Consider the following 17,181-nt stretch of genomic DNA (forward strand, 5'->3'; position numbering starts at 1 on the left):
CTTACAAAAATTAAAAAAATTATTCTTCCTAAGTGCTAGGATACTATTGTACATTTCAACATTTGCTAGAGACATGACATGACAAGAATCGCTCTCGCGGTACTTTGACATCATCCGTCCGTCGGTTCTTTCAGCGCCACATGAAGTCAAACACGCGTAAAATTGCTGACCTCCGAGCACTCGTCTCTGCTCCTCAACATAATGGAGCAGCTGTATTTGCAAATACAAACACACTAAACGAGTTTGCACGAACATAAATGTGATCTTGGAAGCATTCAGAGTAGCAGTCACATGTAAACATGGGTCGCACTTTTGACGTAGGTGCGAGCTCTGGCGCATACTCTGTGACGTTGCCTGCCTAAACATCCGTTTGTCTCACTTTACATGCAACTGAGACAAACGGATGTTTAAGCAGGCAATAGGCTTGTTTGAGATGCAGCTTGCCTTGCCTGAAATTCAGACGAGAGCAGACGGCTGCAGTGAGGGGAGGAGTGAAAAAAGAGCTTTTAAGTAAGACACTTCACCAATCTCGCAGTCCAGTCGACTACAAACGTCAGCATAGGCAGAGATCACGTTCGCGTATTTTATCGCGGATTAAATAGATGCAACTTAAATACCAATAAATTCATTTACATAAAGATGTTTATAAGGAGAATCAACGAAGGTGAACTGTTCGTTACTGGAAAAGGTTACTTAGTAAATGTTGGGATGAATAAATCTAGTGGTAATACAAATTCGTTTCTGTTGTGTGAAATATAAACAGCTCACAGTACAAATAAATCAACACCAATACAGAAGTTTACAGGAATTCATAAAAAGTATAAATGTCATAGTAAAGAACAATTGAATTAATATAAAAACTACTACAGGAATTAGAGTTTTTCGAATTAACAAATCATCATCTGACATAACCTGGCCAATGAGCATTAAGCTGTGTCATCAGCAAGTCTTTTCCCATCGTGCTTTTCGTCAACGCAGTCGGTGGAGAGCAACTGCGCTCGGCTGTAGAATCCGACGAGCGGCCGCCTCTCTTTCGCGAGAGTTTTTTGGCACACGTCAGTGTGACATCAGAGCAAGTCGGACGTAACTCGGAAACTTTTCTGACTGGCATGCATCTTGCGCCGATCACCGGTGATCGATTCTGCGCAGAATGTGCTCATCTCAAACAAGCCTAATGTCACAGAGTATGCGCCAGAGCTCGCACCTACGTCAATAGTGCGACCTATGTTTACATGTGACTGCTACTCTGAACGCTTCCAAGATCACATTTATGTTCTTGCAAACTCGTTTCGTGTGTTTGTATTTGCAAATACAGCTGCTCCATTATGTTGAGGAGCAGACACGAGTGCTCGGAGGTCAGCAATTTTACGCGTGTTTGACTTCATGCGGCGCTGCAAAAACCGACAGACGGATGATGTCAAAGTACCGCGAGAGCAATTCAAAATTAGACCTCTACGTGTGATTCCTCAACTCGCTCTCACGGTAATTTGACGTCATCGATCACCTACTGCAACAGCTCCTCCCTCCAACATGAAGAACCATTTCGCGTCACCACCAGCGCTGCCGGTGATTGGCTTACGTGGGCTTGAGCTTCTCTTGACGGCATATATGCACGGGTACGTGTACATAAACACTTTTCTGAAAACTGACATGTGTGCACGATATTATTTTTGAAACCGGAGAGGTTGAAATGTCCGTTTATGAAAATAGCCGCCCACGTGTAAACATAGCCTCATTCTCCCGCAGCTCTATCATAATGTGATTGTTTCAGCTGGCTCTCATTAAAGTTTTAAGTTAGGACACCTTTGAGGTTACCCTAAAGTTAAGACCGTTTTTAGGATGTTTTGTCAAGTTAGGATGCTTCTGTAATACCACTTTCCTATCTGCAGTTAAGATAAGATAATGCATTTAGGAACATCATTTTGTAATAGCTTTTGTCTTAAATGAGGTCCTAACTGAAATAACCATGGTTACCAAACAGTTAAGATAAGATTTTAAAGTTAGGACTTTTCTGTAATACGCCCCCAGAAGTGGTGTTATTCCCCATTGTTTCTAACGTGTTAGCAACTCAGAAAGTTTATTAAAACTGTTTTCCAGCATCAAAATGTCTGGTTGTTGCGTTTGGTTACTCTAATATAATATACTAAAATACATATATATGTATATGGCAACTTTATTTTTGGCCATCTGCTAACGTCTTCTTTCCACTCCAAAAGGTTGTAATGATAATATAGCAAAGCAAAACACAAGGAGAGTGTTTTTTAATCGTGACAAAACTTTTATTGTCAATCAAAAATAGACGATTATTTTTGGGAGTCCATTTTTCACAATAGCATTAAAGTAGTAGCTGCTGCATTGAAATGTATTGTGTTGTGTACTGTATAATTTATTGTGTTTTAAAAATGTAGCTGAGAAATTGGGTAATTATTTTCAATTAGTAAATTAATACCTCCAACACTGTTTCAGACATAGCAACAAATGCTGTGTGTGAAATTGTGATATTGTGAAATAAACCGAAACTGAAACTAAGATCTCATGTTACAGCTTAAAAGATTGACAGTGGCCATGCAGATTTCAACTGCAAAGTCACCACTTATTCTCATATTCACATGTAAGGATCTGATAAAGATCCACTAGAGGGAGATAATTTGATTTTACGTGGTTCTCAGTAGTTTTAGTTTTTCCACAACTGGACTCCTGTGTCTTTACAGCTTTTACCATTTTCTATGTATGATATTTTTGTAATTAATTAAACATTTGGCCTGATATGTTACATGTATTCTATTGGTTTTTAATAAGTTTCAATATGTGCTGTTTTTTAAAGTTATAGTTAATGTGGTATTTTTTTCTAGTAGATGCTTTTTAGCATTGGCATCTGGGCTGCGTTCCCCGAAACCTTCTTAGCTCTACGTCGTTCTTAAGTTGTACCTTAAGCTAGTGGTGGGCGATACTGCAACATTTGGTATCGATCCGATACCAAATACATATAGGGTCAGTTTTGCCGATTCGGATACCAATCCGATACTTTTTACTTAAAAAAATACTTTTGTGTAGGGGAGAGCAGTATGTCATTATTTCTGAGGTGAATGAATGATAAATTCTTTAGGCTTTTTTTATTAAAGTATTGAAGTCCACAAAATAATTAGTTATTAGAAACTGTAGAATTAATTTGTTACAACCTCTTTTAAAAAAAATAAAGAATAACAAAATTCTCTCCCTTTTTTTCTGGTTTTAAAAGCAAATGAAATAAAGTGCACACAATTTTTACTTTTTACACGCATGAAGTAACAGTATTATTATTTAGAGCCGTAAAATAGCTCCACACAACACTTCTCTTCCTCTCGGTCATCCTGATCTCTCACTCAGTTCGCTGCTAATCGGCGCGTTGTGTCAGTGAGTCACGTGACGACACAACAACAAATCACAGCAGAGCAGCAGGAGGGGGAGGAGTAGCAAAGTGGGCCAGGATAGAGACAGAGCGCAGCGCGTCACAACCTGAAAACCACGCCCACCGGGGGGGAAAGCAATCCAACAGTCTCCATTGACTTTGTATTGCAAAAGGCCGCCTCCTTGTCATTTCTGGCTTATAACAAAAAACTGAATAATGCCTAAAAGCTGCTTTGGGACAATATGTACAGCTAACAAGCCAAAGAACACAGAAATAAGTTTTTATAAGCTGTCGAGCCGTAAAACCCAGTCTTTAAGGAGAATAAAGTGAATCGCCGATTACGTTCCCCCCATTGGACGCAGTTTTAATAATAGGAGTACTATGAAAAGTTGCCGTTTCCATTTCTGTGTCTAAACGCTCGTTCTTTGAAGTCGACGGATTATAAAAAAATATTATTATTTTTTTTTTGCGTGTTAGATGTACACCTTGTCACACAGCAGCTTTTAGGTATTATTCTGTTTTTAAGTTTAATCTGTAAATAAGTTTTTATAAGCTGTCGACCCCAAAAAACGAGCGCTTAAAGACACAAACATGGACACAGGCAACTTTTTCATAGTACTTCTATTAGTAGAACCGCGTCCACCAGGGGGAAACGCAGTCGGCGATCCACTTTATTCTCCTTAAAGGCTGGGTTTTACGGCTCGACAGCTTATAAAAACTTATTTCTGGGTTCTTTGGCTTGTTAGCTGTACATATTGTCCCAAAGCAGCTTTAAGGCATTATTCAGTTTTTTGTTATAAGCCAGAAATTACAAGGAGGCGGCTTCTCGCAATACAAAGTCAATGGAGACGGTTGGATTGAATTCCCCCCCGGTGGGCGTGGTTTTCAAATTTGCATAACGGCGCTCTGTCTCTATGTGAAAGGAGCGTTTGCTCAGGATTTTAGAGGTAGAAGACACGAGCAAAGTATAATGAACGTATGAGAGAGATATTTAAATTGAAGTATCGATTCAATTACAATTGTATCGATCTGATACCAATACCAGTGTTGGCATCGATACTATCGATATTTAGATCGATCCGCCCACCCCTACCTTAAGCTTTACCTTATCGTTAATACGTGTTTCCCGAAACGTTCTTAGTTACATATCACTTCTGTAAGTGATTCGTTCGGAAGGTTGGTCTGGAGCACTCTTAGCTATACCTTATCCCACTTGACTCCGCTAGGGGCCATGACTGTAATAAAAGCTTGTGTAGATTGCAGTCCAGGGGCGGACTGGCCATCGGGAATTTCGGGAGCAATCCCGAACGGCCGGTCCATTTCAGGCCGAACCGGCCGGAGGTCAAAAAGTTTTTTTTTTTTACGTTGCGCTACTGTACCTGCCTGACCGGCCGCTCAGCTACAGCGGCACGCTGTGTTTGTGTGTGTTGTGTTTCAGGCCGGGCCAAACCAATACTTCCAATCTTGTGGGGGGATACGAGCGGCCCCTCCCAACTTAGACTGATCCTCGTTTTTCCTGACATCCGATTGGCTCAAAGGCGCCGATCAAAAGAGTTTACTTTTGGTCAAGTTTGGTTTTGTGTGTGAATTTTATATAGACAGATGGTAAAAATTGCGAAAACAAGTAAAGAAGAGAAAGGAATGGGTGGGGCCGAAAAGTTAAAATGTTGGCACAAGAGGCAGCTAAATGCGCCAAATTAACAGACCTTTTTCGCAGTCAAAAGGCTGCTTTGGCTGGAGATGCAGATGAGGAAGGACCAGCAGCATGGACAGGGCAGGTGCACGATTAGTTATGCATTTATTATACACTAAAATCATTTATATTTGCATTTAAATATAGGCATATATAAGGGATAGAGCGAGGCGGTTGTTATAGCGAATACAAGCCCGACAGGCTTATCAGGACCCCACGCAAAGCAGAGCTTGAATCAGCCTTACGGGCCGGGGTTGTATTCGCTATAAGAACCGCCTCGCTCTACATTATCCCGCTTATTACATTGCTACCTACCAAATAAATCAATAATTTGAAACAAAATATGTATTTTAAAGACAACTAGCGCAGCGCTGAAAAGGGGCTTAGCTACATAATGTCTATAGACCCTTTTACAGCCCACTTGATCAAATAGCCTGCGCGTGCATTTTGGCAACAGAAGTGGTGTTGTTCTAACGTTTTAGCAACTCAGAAAAAGTTTATCAAAACGGTTTCCCAGCATCAAAATGTCTGGTTATTGCGTTTGGTTGCACTAATAATATACTATATACGTATATATCTATTTGGTCACTTTATGTTTGGCCATCTGCTAACGTCTTCTATCCACTTCACTACTAGTACATGGATCTGGTAGCTGTGTTGAAAAAGTTGATAAAGTCAACTTTTTAAAATAACTTTCTCTGTCTGGGTTGCTTCACTGCTGATTCTTGCCATACTTCCATTGCCAATATGCACGCGCATATTGCCACGTCATCATTGTGTACAAACAGTAAAATGGTCTAAGGAATCCCTGTATGTCTGTATATTAGCTGTTAAGGTCAGTGATGGAGAGGGACAGGTTGATGATGATCCCTGCAATCATATTGATGAGGAGGAGGAGGAAGGAGAGCAAGAGGAGGAGGAGAATGGAACCAATACAAAAACAGTGATAGGTACAGGGGCAGTGTGCAGGGCTGGGTAGGCAATCATATTACCCTGCTGGAAAAAACAGCATAGACCCGCATAATTCCCATGCTGGTTTGATGCTGTTTTTTTTCAGCAGGGTAGGCATATCAATTAATCAAAGCTTTATTAAAGGTGCAGTGTGTGATTTTTAAAAGGATCTCTTGTCAAAATAATATACAAAACTATATAATCAGGGGTGTATGAAGACCTTTTCATAATGACCCGTTATGTTTTTATTACCTTAGAATGTGACGTTTTTATCTACAAACACAGAAGGTCCCCTTACGTGGAAGTCGCCATTTTGTGCCACCATGTTTCTACAGAAGCCCTTAATGGACAACTTTTTTTGCTAAGTTGTCTCTGTCAATGACATGTTTGTCTGGTGGCAGCTACTGTAGCTTCTCTATGCGTTTCAAAAGCAAGGGGTGAGCAGTGGACTGAGCTGTTGGTTGGAATTCGCTACCTCACCACTAGATGTCGCTAAAATGTACACGCTGCACCTTTAAGGACACACACAAATAAAAAATACAGCACAATATTACATATTTACATATAGGATAAAATGCAATAGTTTCACATACTAGGTAATAACCTGACTGAAGCACAGATTGAATTAAAAAAGGAATTATTCTTAGTCATATTTATTACTGATGTTCTTCTCATGCATATGTAGCTGTACAATCAGTAAGCAGAGCAGGATCCAGCAGAGGCAAGGTCCAGCACAGGGGAAGCTAAGCCAGGGAGAGTTGTAAGTGAGTACACACACAATCTCTATTTATGGGACTTTATTGTATTTTTTGAGTATCTGAGTGGGTATGTGTGAGTATTTGTAACAATTGTATCACTCCGACTGACTGTACACTCTTAAGAAAAATGGTTCTATATAGTACCAAATAAGGGTTCTTCAGCTTGTAACAATAGCAGCACCCTTTCTGGTACTATATAGAACCCTTTTTTAGATGGTTCTATATAGAACCTTGCCTTGAAAAAGTGCTAAATAGAACCTCAGTGGTGCTATAAAGAACCCTTTCATTTATCAGCAGTCAGAAGGATTATTTTTTATTAGTTTTTTTCTTATTTACAGCACTTTATAAGGTTTAACAGTTTAAAAACAGAATTACAAGACATCAGAACATACTTTTATTTTCACTTTTTCATTACATGAGGTGTCATACAATAATAAATATTTGCATTAAAATCACAATCAGAATAAATATATGAATTATTATGCAAATAACAAATCACTACTCAAATAAGATATGGATGTTAAATAACAGCTTCAATATTAAATAAAGTAAAAAAAAAAATTGGCAATTAAAATAATTTTAAATAGACAACAATTACATGAAATCAATAAAATCATAATATGCAACATCAAAACATGCAAATGATAATAAATCCTGAATATTAACATATTATTGACATTATATTCAGATGTATACATTTTAGCACAAACAGATCGATGACATAGAATACAAATGAATGGGATGTTTATAATGCATTATTAACTGTAAAAATAAAAGTCAATAGGATTGTGTCAATCTTTGTAGAATCTCACCAAAAAAGTCCATATTATTTTCTTTACGGGATCATCCAATACTCCATCTAATGTTCTTTGTTTTGTTGCAATGGATGCTGAACATTTAGTCAGATAAGAGTAAGATAAGAAATGGTCTGCTATTGTCATGTTGATCTTGAGACGCAGGCTGTGATTAAAACAGATCTCCATCACCTGGCTGTGGTCATCATCATACAAGGTTGAGCATCAGGCTGAACAAGATTTGGATCTGTTGGAGATGGGAGAAAGGATAAGACATGGAGACAAAACAAGTTAATATTAGCCTGGAGTTTTCTTACATACTGTATGTAAAACATGATTTGACAGTTTTAATATGACTCTGCTCAAGATACCTGTTTTGTCCGTAAATAGGTGAATGCTTGGTGAAAGATTTATTTATAAATTGAATTCACTCAATTCACATAAACCACTGTTATCAAGCTAATGGCAGACCTGCAGAGCTTCACTCATGATCCACCTACAACAGATAGACAAAAATAATTCTGTTATCACAAGTAAATGTGCCACAAGATCACACACACAATCTCCAAAATGTTTAAACAGTAAATAACTATTATTTTAATGCCAGCATTGAAAGTAACATGCATACATCACCTTTAAAAACAGGATGTGTCTTTCATATCAAGGGTTCATTTGCACTGCCTTCACTCCCAGTAAGATTACCTCACATATGAAAACTCTGAAATATCAATAAAAAAAACTAAACACATGTTGTACTACATTCTTTTCATAATTAGTTTAATAAACTTAATGTAAAATATACATGTATATGCTTGATAACAAACACTATAACAAATCATTATCCTAAGTCATTGTTAAAGCAGAGTCCCTGAAATATATCATTTAAAACAATATGAAGATTACCTGCTTTAAAGGGAATGAAGCTTACAGTATGTTGACCTGTTATAAAAGAAATAAAGTACATCAAAAACACACAAAACCTCAATTTACTTAATGTTTAAACAGTAAATATTATTATTTTAATGCCAGGATTGAAAGTAACATGCATACATCACCTTTAAAAATAGAATGTGTCTATATCAAGTGGTCATACGCACTGCCTTCACTCGCAGCAAGATTACCTCGCATATGAAAACTCTGAAATATCAATAAAAAAACTAAACACATGTTGTACCACATACTTTCTAATAATTAGTTTAATAAACTTAATGTACACATGTATATGCTTTATAACACTTTAACAAATCATTATCCTAAGTCATTGTTAAAGTAGAGTCCCCTAAATATATCATTTAAAACAATATGAAGCTTACCTGTTATAAATGGAATGAAGCTTACGTATAAAGTTGACCTGTTATAAACGATATAAAGTACAATAAGAACACACAAAACTTCAATTTTCAAAATGTTTTTAACAGTAAATAACTATTATTTTAATGTCAGCATTGAAAGTAACATGCATACATCACCTTTAAATACAGTATGTGTGTCTCATATCAAGCGATCATACGCACTGCCTTCACTCCCAGCAAGATTACCTCAAATAAAAAAAACTCTGAAATATCAATAAAAAAACTAAAAACATGCTGTACCACATTCTTTTCATAATAAGTTTAATAAACTTAATGTAAAATATACATGTATATTTTGAACACTTTAACAAATCATTATCCTAAGTCATTGTTAAAGCAGAGTCTCCTAAAACAATATAAAGCTTACCTGCTTTAAAGGGAATGAAGCTTTCAGTATAAAGCTTACCTGTAATAAAATAAATAAATTACAATAAGAACACACAAAACTTCAATTTTCAAAATGATTTTAACAGTAAATGATGATTATTTTCCTCTCTTACCTGTTTGTGATGTTAGTCTGCAGGCAGTTCAGCAGGACTGATGATTCAGGGCTTTTACAGGTGAAAATAATCAAGAGGCAGCTTGAAAATAACTGACTAAATTTAAAATCAAAACAGGAGGCGAAAAAAAGAACCCTTTTGCCAAGACAAAGAACCATTTCAGCAAAAAGGGTTCTTCAGTAAGCTATGGTTCTATATAGAACCTATACCATCATTTCAGAACCTTTGAAGAACCATTTTTCATAAGAGTGTACATATGACATGCTGGTAGTTAGCAGTATACTGTGACTTATGTGTTCGAGATTAGGTTTTGCTGACCTGGTTGTGTTTAGTTCAGTGGTGACTTGCTTATACAACCTGAGGAGGCAGGTGTTATCCTAAAGTTTCTTTAAGGTCTTCAGCATAATCTGATTCTCTTTATACTATAAAAACACTATTAGAATTAAATGTGCAAAAAATCCTGCTCGTGCACCATGGGCACTCGCGTAAAAGGCCTCTCCATCTTAAAGTCCCGGGCTGAATTTCAGTCCCAGTACGTCCCTGTTGCAGTCTATATAACTAAATATCTGTAAAAAAAATTTAAGTACACTCCGTGTTAAATAAGGCATTTTTTTTAATTTAAAGAATAAAATATTCAGATAATTAGACATTATTACACTGATGGTTGTTAGATTTTTAATTATTTTTTTCAAAGGAATATCAGCTTCGAACTATTATTAGAGGCTTAAGAAACTATTAAAAAAAGAGTTTGGGTGGAGGAGTTGGTGAAACTATGGCAGGCAGCTACACAGCGAATCTTAGTAGTTCATTTGTGCATTTCAAATCCGTTATATCTTTACTGCCCTCCAAAGGCTACGTGCAGTATCTACGCAAACACTGAAACTGAGAAAAATGGCTTTAAAGTTTTTTACACCAGCCAGTCAAACATGTTACTGCAATTTTGGCACACACATTTCTCTGAAATGGGACAAAATTTAACCAGGAGACTTTGTCACAAGACACAACAGATCTCACAAAGCCCATTTTAACCCTTAACTCAATTTTGACCAAATGCGTAGTTACTGCGCTTTCGCTTTGTAGGGCAGTTTAGTTTACCGGCTATTTTAGCTGCAATAAAACGAATCAAGTAAAATCGCATGCCACGGGAGCACATTCATCACGAAATCATAATTGTTGATTTTCCTAAATATTATTATTGATGTTAATTCGACGTTGCATCGAAGTTTTTTTAATGTTTTCTAACTTTGAGGCAGCTGCATGTCATATTCTTTAAAAACATTCAAAATAAACTGCTCCACTTGATTACTGCTTGTATAAGGTCAACAAATTTTCCACATTAAAACTAATCAAAGCTAAAATGTAAAGCAATCATAATATATATTTATATATCATATAATATATATTTTTATGTTATGTTTAAGGTAAAAACAGACAGGCGCGGCTCCAGAAATGCGTCCATTAAGCGTTATCCGCATTGTAAACGCGCTGCTTGCGCATCCATTGTCCAAGCACAATAAACGCGTGAATTAATGAACCACAATTTGATTTTATATATTTTAAGTGTAATGCACAGCCAAGCCAGGTGACTTGCACGACCCACCTTATTCCCCTGTGCAACGCATTTATTGGAAACCCCTAATATAAATTAACCTTTAAAGTGAAGGCATAATGGATCCATTGGAGCAGTTTATGCATGATACGTTTGGAAATGAATTGCGGGTTTTGCACGGGTTTGATATAAAATAAAAGGTTGAATTTAGTTGTTTGCAATTTGAAATATTTTTTAAAAGATATTCCTAATAAATTTAACTTGAACTATTTCTGAAATGTTTCTTTAATCAACAACACCGCTATCTCATAACACAGCGAAACCTATTACATAAAGTGAATAATTGATTGTCGAGCAATCGATATCAACCTATTCAGCACCATCGCCGTGGACAGCACCTGGTAACGTCGTACGTAAGAAGGAAAACCTTATGAAACCCGCTAAGTTACAGTTCGGGAAACACGCCTAGAAAAGGTAAACCTGTAGTTAAGGTTTAACTTAAGAGTCTTCGTAGCGCGCTAAGAGACAACGTTGTCGGGAAACGCAGCCCTGGTCTCAAAAGGATGACATAACATGACATTCAGAGCAATAAACTATAACTGGAAGCTAGAATGGCAAACATCTCCACAGCTACTGGTAAACTTTCCAGGTGTGCTTAAATAAGCTGAGATAAATGTGATCAACAAAATATGAGCATACTGAATGGCCAGAAAAGCCAGAATGAAATACAATATGGCTAATATGCCAATATAACCCAGCACAGACCAGAAACCAACAGCAGAGCCTAATGGCATTCTAGAATGACCTTCTAGTAGTTCATGTTATACTGTATATGGAAAAGGAAGATATATTGTTAGCCAAAGCAAACAGATAAGAACTTGTATAAATGTTAAGGCAATCTCTGTTGAACAGGCCCAAACCATTACATGACGTTAATTGCCTTGAATGCCATTTACACCACTGTTGTTTTCCCCGGAACACAGGAAATACAGAGGACAAAAGTGATCCCAAATGCTGTGTGATGCAACATACAGGACCACTCAGTGGGGCAACCAATGAAAGTAAGTGATCAGAAAAAACACATGAGAAGAGCAACAGGAAGCTCAGCTCTGAATTGTTGGCTTTTACAATGACAGTGTCTCTGTTTTGAAAGAAAACTACAAATGTTCGAAATAACCCAAGTAACCCAAACATAATCAAAATAATACCCATGATTTAGGTGAATGACGGGAATTCCACTGTCTTTATGAGACACTCATCACTTCTGGTATTGGACCAATATCCAAAAGGGCACACAATCAGACGCATCTAGTGTGGATGAAAATGCAATTGCAATAGAAATAAGCCTGTTATGTCATTGAAGCTTTATCTAGTCTAAAACAGCTCCTTAAGAATATTTATATGAGGTTTTAATGACAATTGCATTAATCGTGTATGATCATTTAGATTAGAGAACAACTTCTTAACCTCTCCATTTGATCATTGTCCGTTTGAAAAGTAAAGTGTGAAAAGAGCAATTAAGCAAATGTTACCTGTTGTGCTTCTAATTTCTCCAGGAGGACACTGACTACAATCATAACAGCAGATGGGTCTTCCTTGCTTCACAGCTTTCCTAGTGCCTGGAGGACAACTCTCACAGCGCACAGGCACCTACCACACATCAGGGAAAAGGTGTATGAAAATAATATGCATGGTGACATGTTTGCACATGTTTACGCAGGCTTGTCTTGTTGATTTATGCCGTTACAATGCATCAGTGCACTAACATGTTTTGATCCGAAAGTTAATGTGACTCTTACACTCTTTAGGCTTCCTTTCCAGGTGATATTGTCAGGGTTCATGGTAAATTGTTGGCCTTTGGATTGGGTTGCATCATAATAGCCAATTGTTGCTACATCCATGGTGCCTTTTGTAAGTTTACACAATCATATCTTGCAGAGGAGTCTCCCTTGCTGTCAAAAAAAACATCACTTCTCCCCCATTTGTGCTGAAATTAACGGTTTGCAGATAATGTAAAACTTGAAATGCCAAAATTATTTTTAAAGACATTTTTAAACAACAACAAAAAAATTTAATGTATCAGAAAAAATAAAATAACGTCACAGGCTGACTAACTTTATAAAAGCATTTAATAGTAATTTATTTAATAATTACATTTAGATCATGCAGTCTCACTTTCCATGGTTGTATTGTCATTTTATGTGCACAGGTGCCATTAGTAAATGACACTTTTTTGTTGCTAACATGAGAATAAATTGTCTAGTGCACAAGCAACTGCATACACAGCCTGGTAGACACTGTTGGTAAATCTTAGATCAGACACATCAGTAAAGGGATCTATAATGTATATAAAGTTACATTTCCCTTTCTCGCCATAAGGACTCAGTAAGCATTGAAATACATTTTCCCAGAATTCTTTAAAAAGCATCGCACACAGCAAAAGGACTCCGTGGCGGATGAGCCACGGAGGTATCGGGGCTTCCGGAACAAACCCGTGAAACGGACACGTGTTGGCGTCCACTTGCGCGCAGTGACGGATCCGCAACAAAGGCGGATCACGGACCCGCCGTGGCTCCCCAGACAGCAGACGACTCTGGGCCGGATCCGGCCCAGAGTCGTCTGCTGTCTGGGTCCACACTGCATCCGCGGTGCAAATCGATTCATATATCCGCCGTGGACCCGCAACGGACTCATTAAAAGTCTGACTCAAGTTCAAGGGCGGATTCAGATCGGAGCTACTGACTTCGGAGCGGTTCCGTCACGGATCCGCCCCGGAGCTTATTGCTATTAGGGCCGGGTCCGTTTTGGACCCGTTTTCATAAAGCCTTTGCTTCGCAAACCTAATTTTTTTCTCAGCTGATTTTACATGCAAGGAATCTAAAGCAGAACGCAAAGCAGTTATCTCCTTTAATCTGGCTGGCCTTGGATTCTGGACATAATCCCGTTCTACTCGTTTAAGTTTTGCTTCTAAAATATCCTTTTGTTCAGCTTGCCTACGCCTTTTACTAGATGTATAAGAAATTATAAGACCCCTTGAGAAAGCCTTTACTGTCTCCCATAATAGCGATGTATCTTCTGTAGATGAGGAGTTGATAGCAAAAAATAATTGGAATTCTAACCTAAAGTAGGAGGTAAAATTGCGATCTTTGAGAATTAAAGGATTGAATCCCCAGTACCTAGATTGGTTTGAAGGGCCCTGTGATTTTAAGTCCAAGAAAATAGCAGCATGATCCGATATTTTAATATTTCCAATGGAACTGCTATCTATAAATTGTAGCAACCCCTTAGGAACAAAAAAATAATCTATTCTTGTATGGCAACCGTGTTGTTTAGAGAAAAAAAGAAAATTCTTTGTCAGCAGGGTGCTGTGCCCGCCACACATCCACATAATCTAAATCCCCACATAAGGAATTAACAAATTTAGCCTGAAATGAGGAAGTTAAATTACCTGAGGGAAGTTTGTCCATAAGTGGGTTCAACTGACAATTAAAATCTCCGCCACAATAGAACGGGTAACCTTACATTCCAATACTTTGGCAAATGCACTAGTAGTCAGAAAGTCACATTGATGACCAGGGGGAAAATAGACACTCATAATAACAACTTCTTCCCCATTTAACATACCCTTCACAATCACATAACATCCATTTTTATCTTTAATACAATTTAACAACCTGAAATGTATAGATTTTTTAAATAAAATTGCCACTACACGACTCCTCGACGTGAATGAAGAAAAGAAAACATTACTGAAGCCCATCTGTTGCAACTTAAGATGTTCTTTATCATCAAGATGAGTTTCTTGTAGCAGGGCTATATTGATGTTTTCCTTTTTAAGAAATGTGAGGACTGATTTTCTCTTTACAGGCGTATGTATCCCATTAACGTTCCATGAACAAAACTTAAGTCTATTCGTTGTCATGTTTCATAAAAAATGCAAGAAGATTCCTGACAAGATGTATTCTATATTAAGATATAATGCCATAATGATACCATCTACATCAAAAGTGAGCTGAAAGGTGACAAGAACAATTCGGGAACACAAAACTATAATACAAGGGGTAATGGAAACTGCATTAGAACTTACGTCAGTCATTTCTCTGGAGTATAAGGTATTACACGGTTCCGTGCAAGGGGGTTCCTGAACGATAAAAGAAACTTAACATGTTGCGCTTACAGGCACGCAGACCATAAGCGTACACAGCATGATTGTATAACGTGGACACGTATTCATCATCAAACAGATGGGGATGTCCCCTCTAGTGACGACAGGTACTTGTCCACTTCAGATGGATCTTGAAACAACTTAGTATTTCCCCGATTGGTGACTTTGAGAGTTGCAGGATAAAGCTGTGCATAAGTGGCCCCGGTCGCCCTCAGACGTTTCTTGACCTCATTAAATAGTTTGCGTTTACGTAGAATGGCAGCAGAGAAATCCTGGAAAATTTTCACCTTAGAACCTCCAAACATCAGAGACTGCTCCCCGTTACCCATGACTCTCGCTGCAATAATGACCCGTTCCTTGTCCGCATAGTTATGAAATCTGACCAAAACTGCCCTTGGGTATGAAGACACGTTCCTGACAGGTCCGCCTGGAACGCGATGAGCCCTCTCAATCTTCACACGGGCCGATTTTGTTTGAATGCCAAGAACATCCGGTAGCCACGATTCAAAGAACTTGACGGGGTGATCACCTTCTGCATTCTCAGGTAGTCCAACAATACGTACGTTCTTTCTTCTCCCTCTGTTTTCCAGATCATCTAAGTGATCTGTTAGTTCCCGAACTTGTCTCTCCAGCATCTCAACTTTGCCTTCAACCGGCACAGCAGCTTCTTCCACCGCGGAAATTCGGCATTCAGTTTCGGTGATTCGTTTTTCATGGTCATCTAGTTTTTCCTTATGTTGATGCAACAGCTGTGACAGTGGACTTAACTTTTCATCGATTAACTTTGAAATATTGTCCGTAATCTTCGCAATAACTTGACGCAAAGCAGGGTCGGTAACATTCGCGTTAGCCTCTGTGCTAGCAGCAGCAGCAGCAGTATCTTGAGAGCCATGCGACTGCTCAAATTTGCTTGAGTTTTTGGTGCTCCTGTGAGGCATGTTGTTCGGCTGTCTCAAAAAATAGGAGTCTAGATTCATAGCAAACTGTACAGTAAGCACAGCATACAATAATGCACTCCTCCGTTAAAAATAAGAGCAATGATCAGCGCAACCGGACAAACGCGACCGTTCTCTAAGCCGCCATCTTGGATCCCCCCCGAATCTGTGTGTTGATTTTTGAAATGTGTTTTCAAACAAACTGAGTGTAGTTAACTCCTCCCCCTCTTTTCCGTGCTTTCATGAACGCGCCCACCCCCACCCCCCAAATCCTTCTTGGCGTTTATTGGTTAGAACACTTTGTTATGGTTTCTGGGGTAGGTTTGGCCAGTTTGTTATTATTGCCGTTTGTGGAGGCTGGTGTGTCTACAGAGATCGCGTTTTTTACAGTTTGGTCAGCGGACAGGAAGCAAGCAGATAGTGAGGAGATGTTTGCTGTATGTAACAAAAAATGTTTTATTGTCTAAAACGTGTGAATTCGCTTAGAGAACCTTTAAATCTGCATTGCCTTGTATTTTTAACCGAACAATATTGTAAATAGGCCTAAAAGATAGTGATGAGCGAGTCACTTGAAACTCGGATCATTTAACCCGATCCCTAAAATGACTCGAGAACCATGAGTCCTTAGTGCCCATTAACCCGAGTCAGTTGAGTCCTCTCAGATTTTGCTTTAAAAATGAGAAATTGGATCAAACACAAAGCTCTTCAAGTGTTTACAACAGAATTACAACACATAACTCTACATAAGCTGCCATATGTTCTATAACTTGCAACAATGAGGTAATTTACATCACCAAATGTCGACTGGGGGTACCGAGTGAGCCAAAAGCTCACTCGTAATTTTCTGCAGCTCCGAGTCCAAGTACACAGGGATGCGTGCGCGCGACAATGAGTTGGTCGGCGGCTCCGGGATTCACACAGAGAGTGACTCAACTCATAGAGCTTGAATCCTGGACTAGGAGAAACAAGACCTTGCTCGTGTTATTAACCCACTGACTCATGTAGGCTAATCTGTTGCAATATTTGACTGGCACAATGTTTTGTGTAGGATCTGCAAATGTTTAAAATTTTTAAATTCGAGGACTGTCGCAGCAGT

General features: G+C 38.4%; 1 long non-coding RNA gene across 3 annotated transcripts; it reads right to left on the reverse strand.

Moving 5' to 3' along the window:
* Positions 1 to 7,162: 7,162 nt before the first annotated feature.
* LOC129437308 (uncharacterized) lies at positions 7,163 to 9,995 on the reverse strand. Of its 3 annotated transcripts, XR_012367797.1 has the most exons (8): positions 9,437 to 9,995; positions 9,054 to 9,342; positions 8,898 to 8,935; positions 8,640 to 8,721; positions 8,488 to 8,523; positions 8,218 to 8,302; positions 7,956 to 8,080; positions 7,163 to 7,831 (listed from the first exon to the last, which is right to left on the reverse strand). It is a non-coding gene; the product is annotated as an uncharacterized lncRNA (long non-coding RNA). The 3 variants fall into 3 exon arrangements; XR_012367795.1 differs by having other exon boundaries at positions 9,054 to 9,991; XR_012367796.1 differs by lacking the exons at positions 8,488 to 8,523; positions 8,640 to 8,721 and having other exon boundaries at positions 9,054 to 9,983.
* Positions 9,996 to 17,181: the final 7,186 nt, after the last annotated feature.

Source organism: Misgurnus anguillicaudatus, chromosome 24 (assembly GCF_027580225.2).
Source record: "Misgurnus anguillicaudatus chromosome 24, ASM2758022v2, whole genome shotgun sequence".
Classification (NCBI taxonomy): Eukaryota; Metazoa; Chordata; class Actinopteri; order Cypriniformes; family Cobitidae; genus Misgurnus; species Misgurnus anguillicaudatus.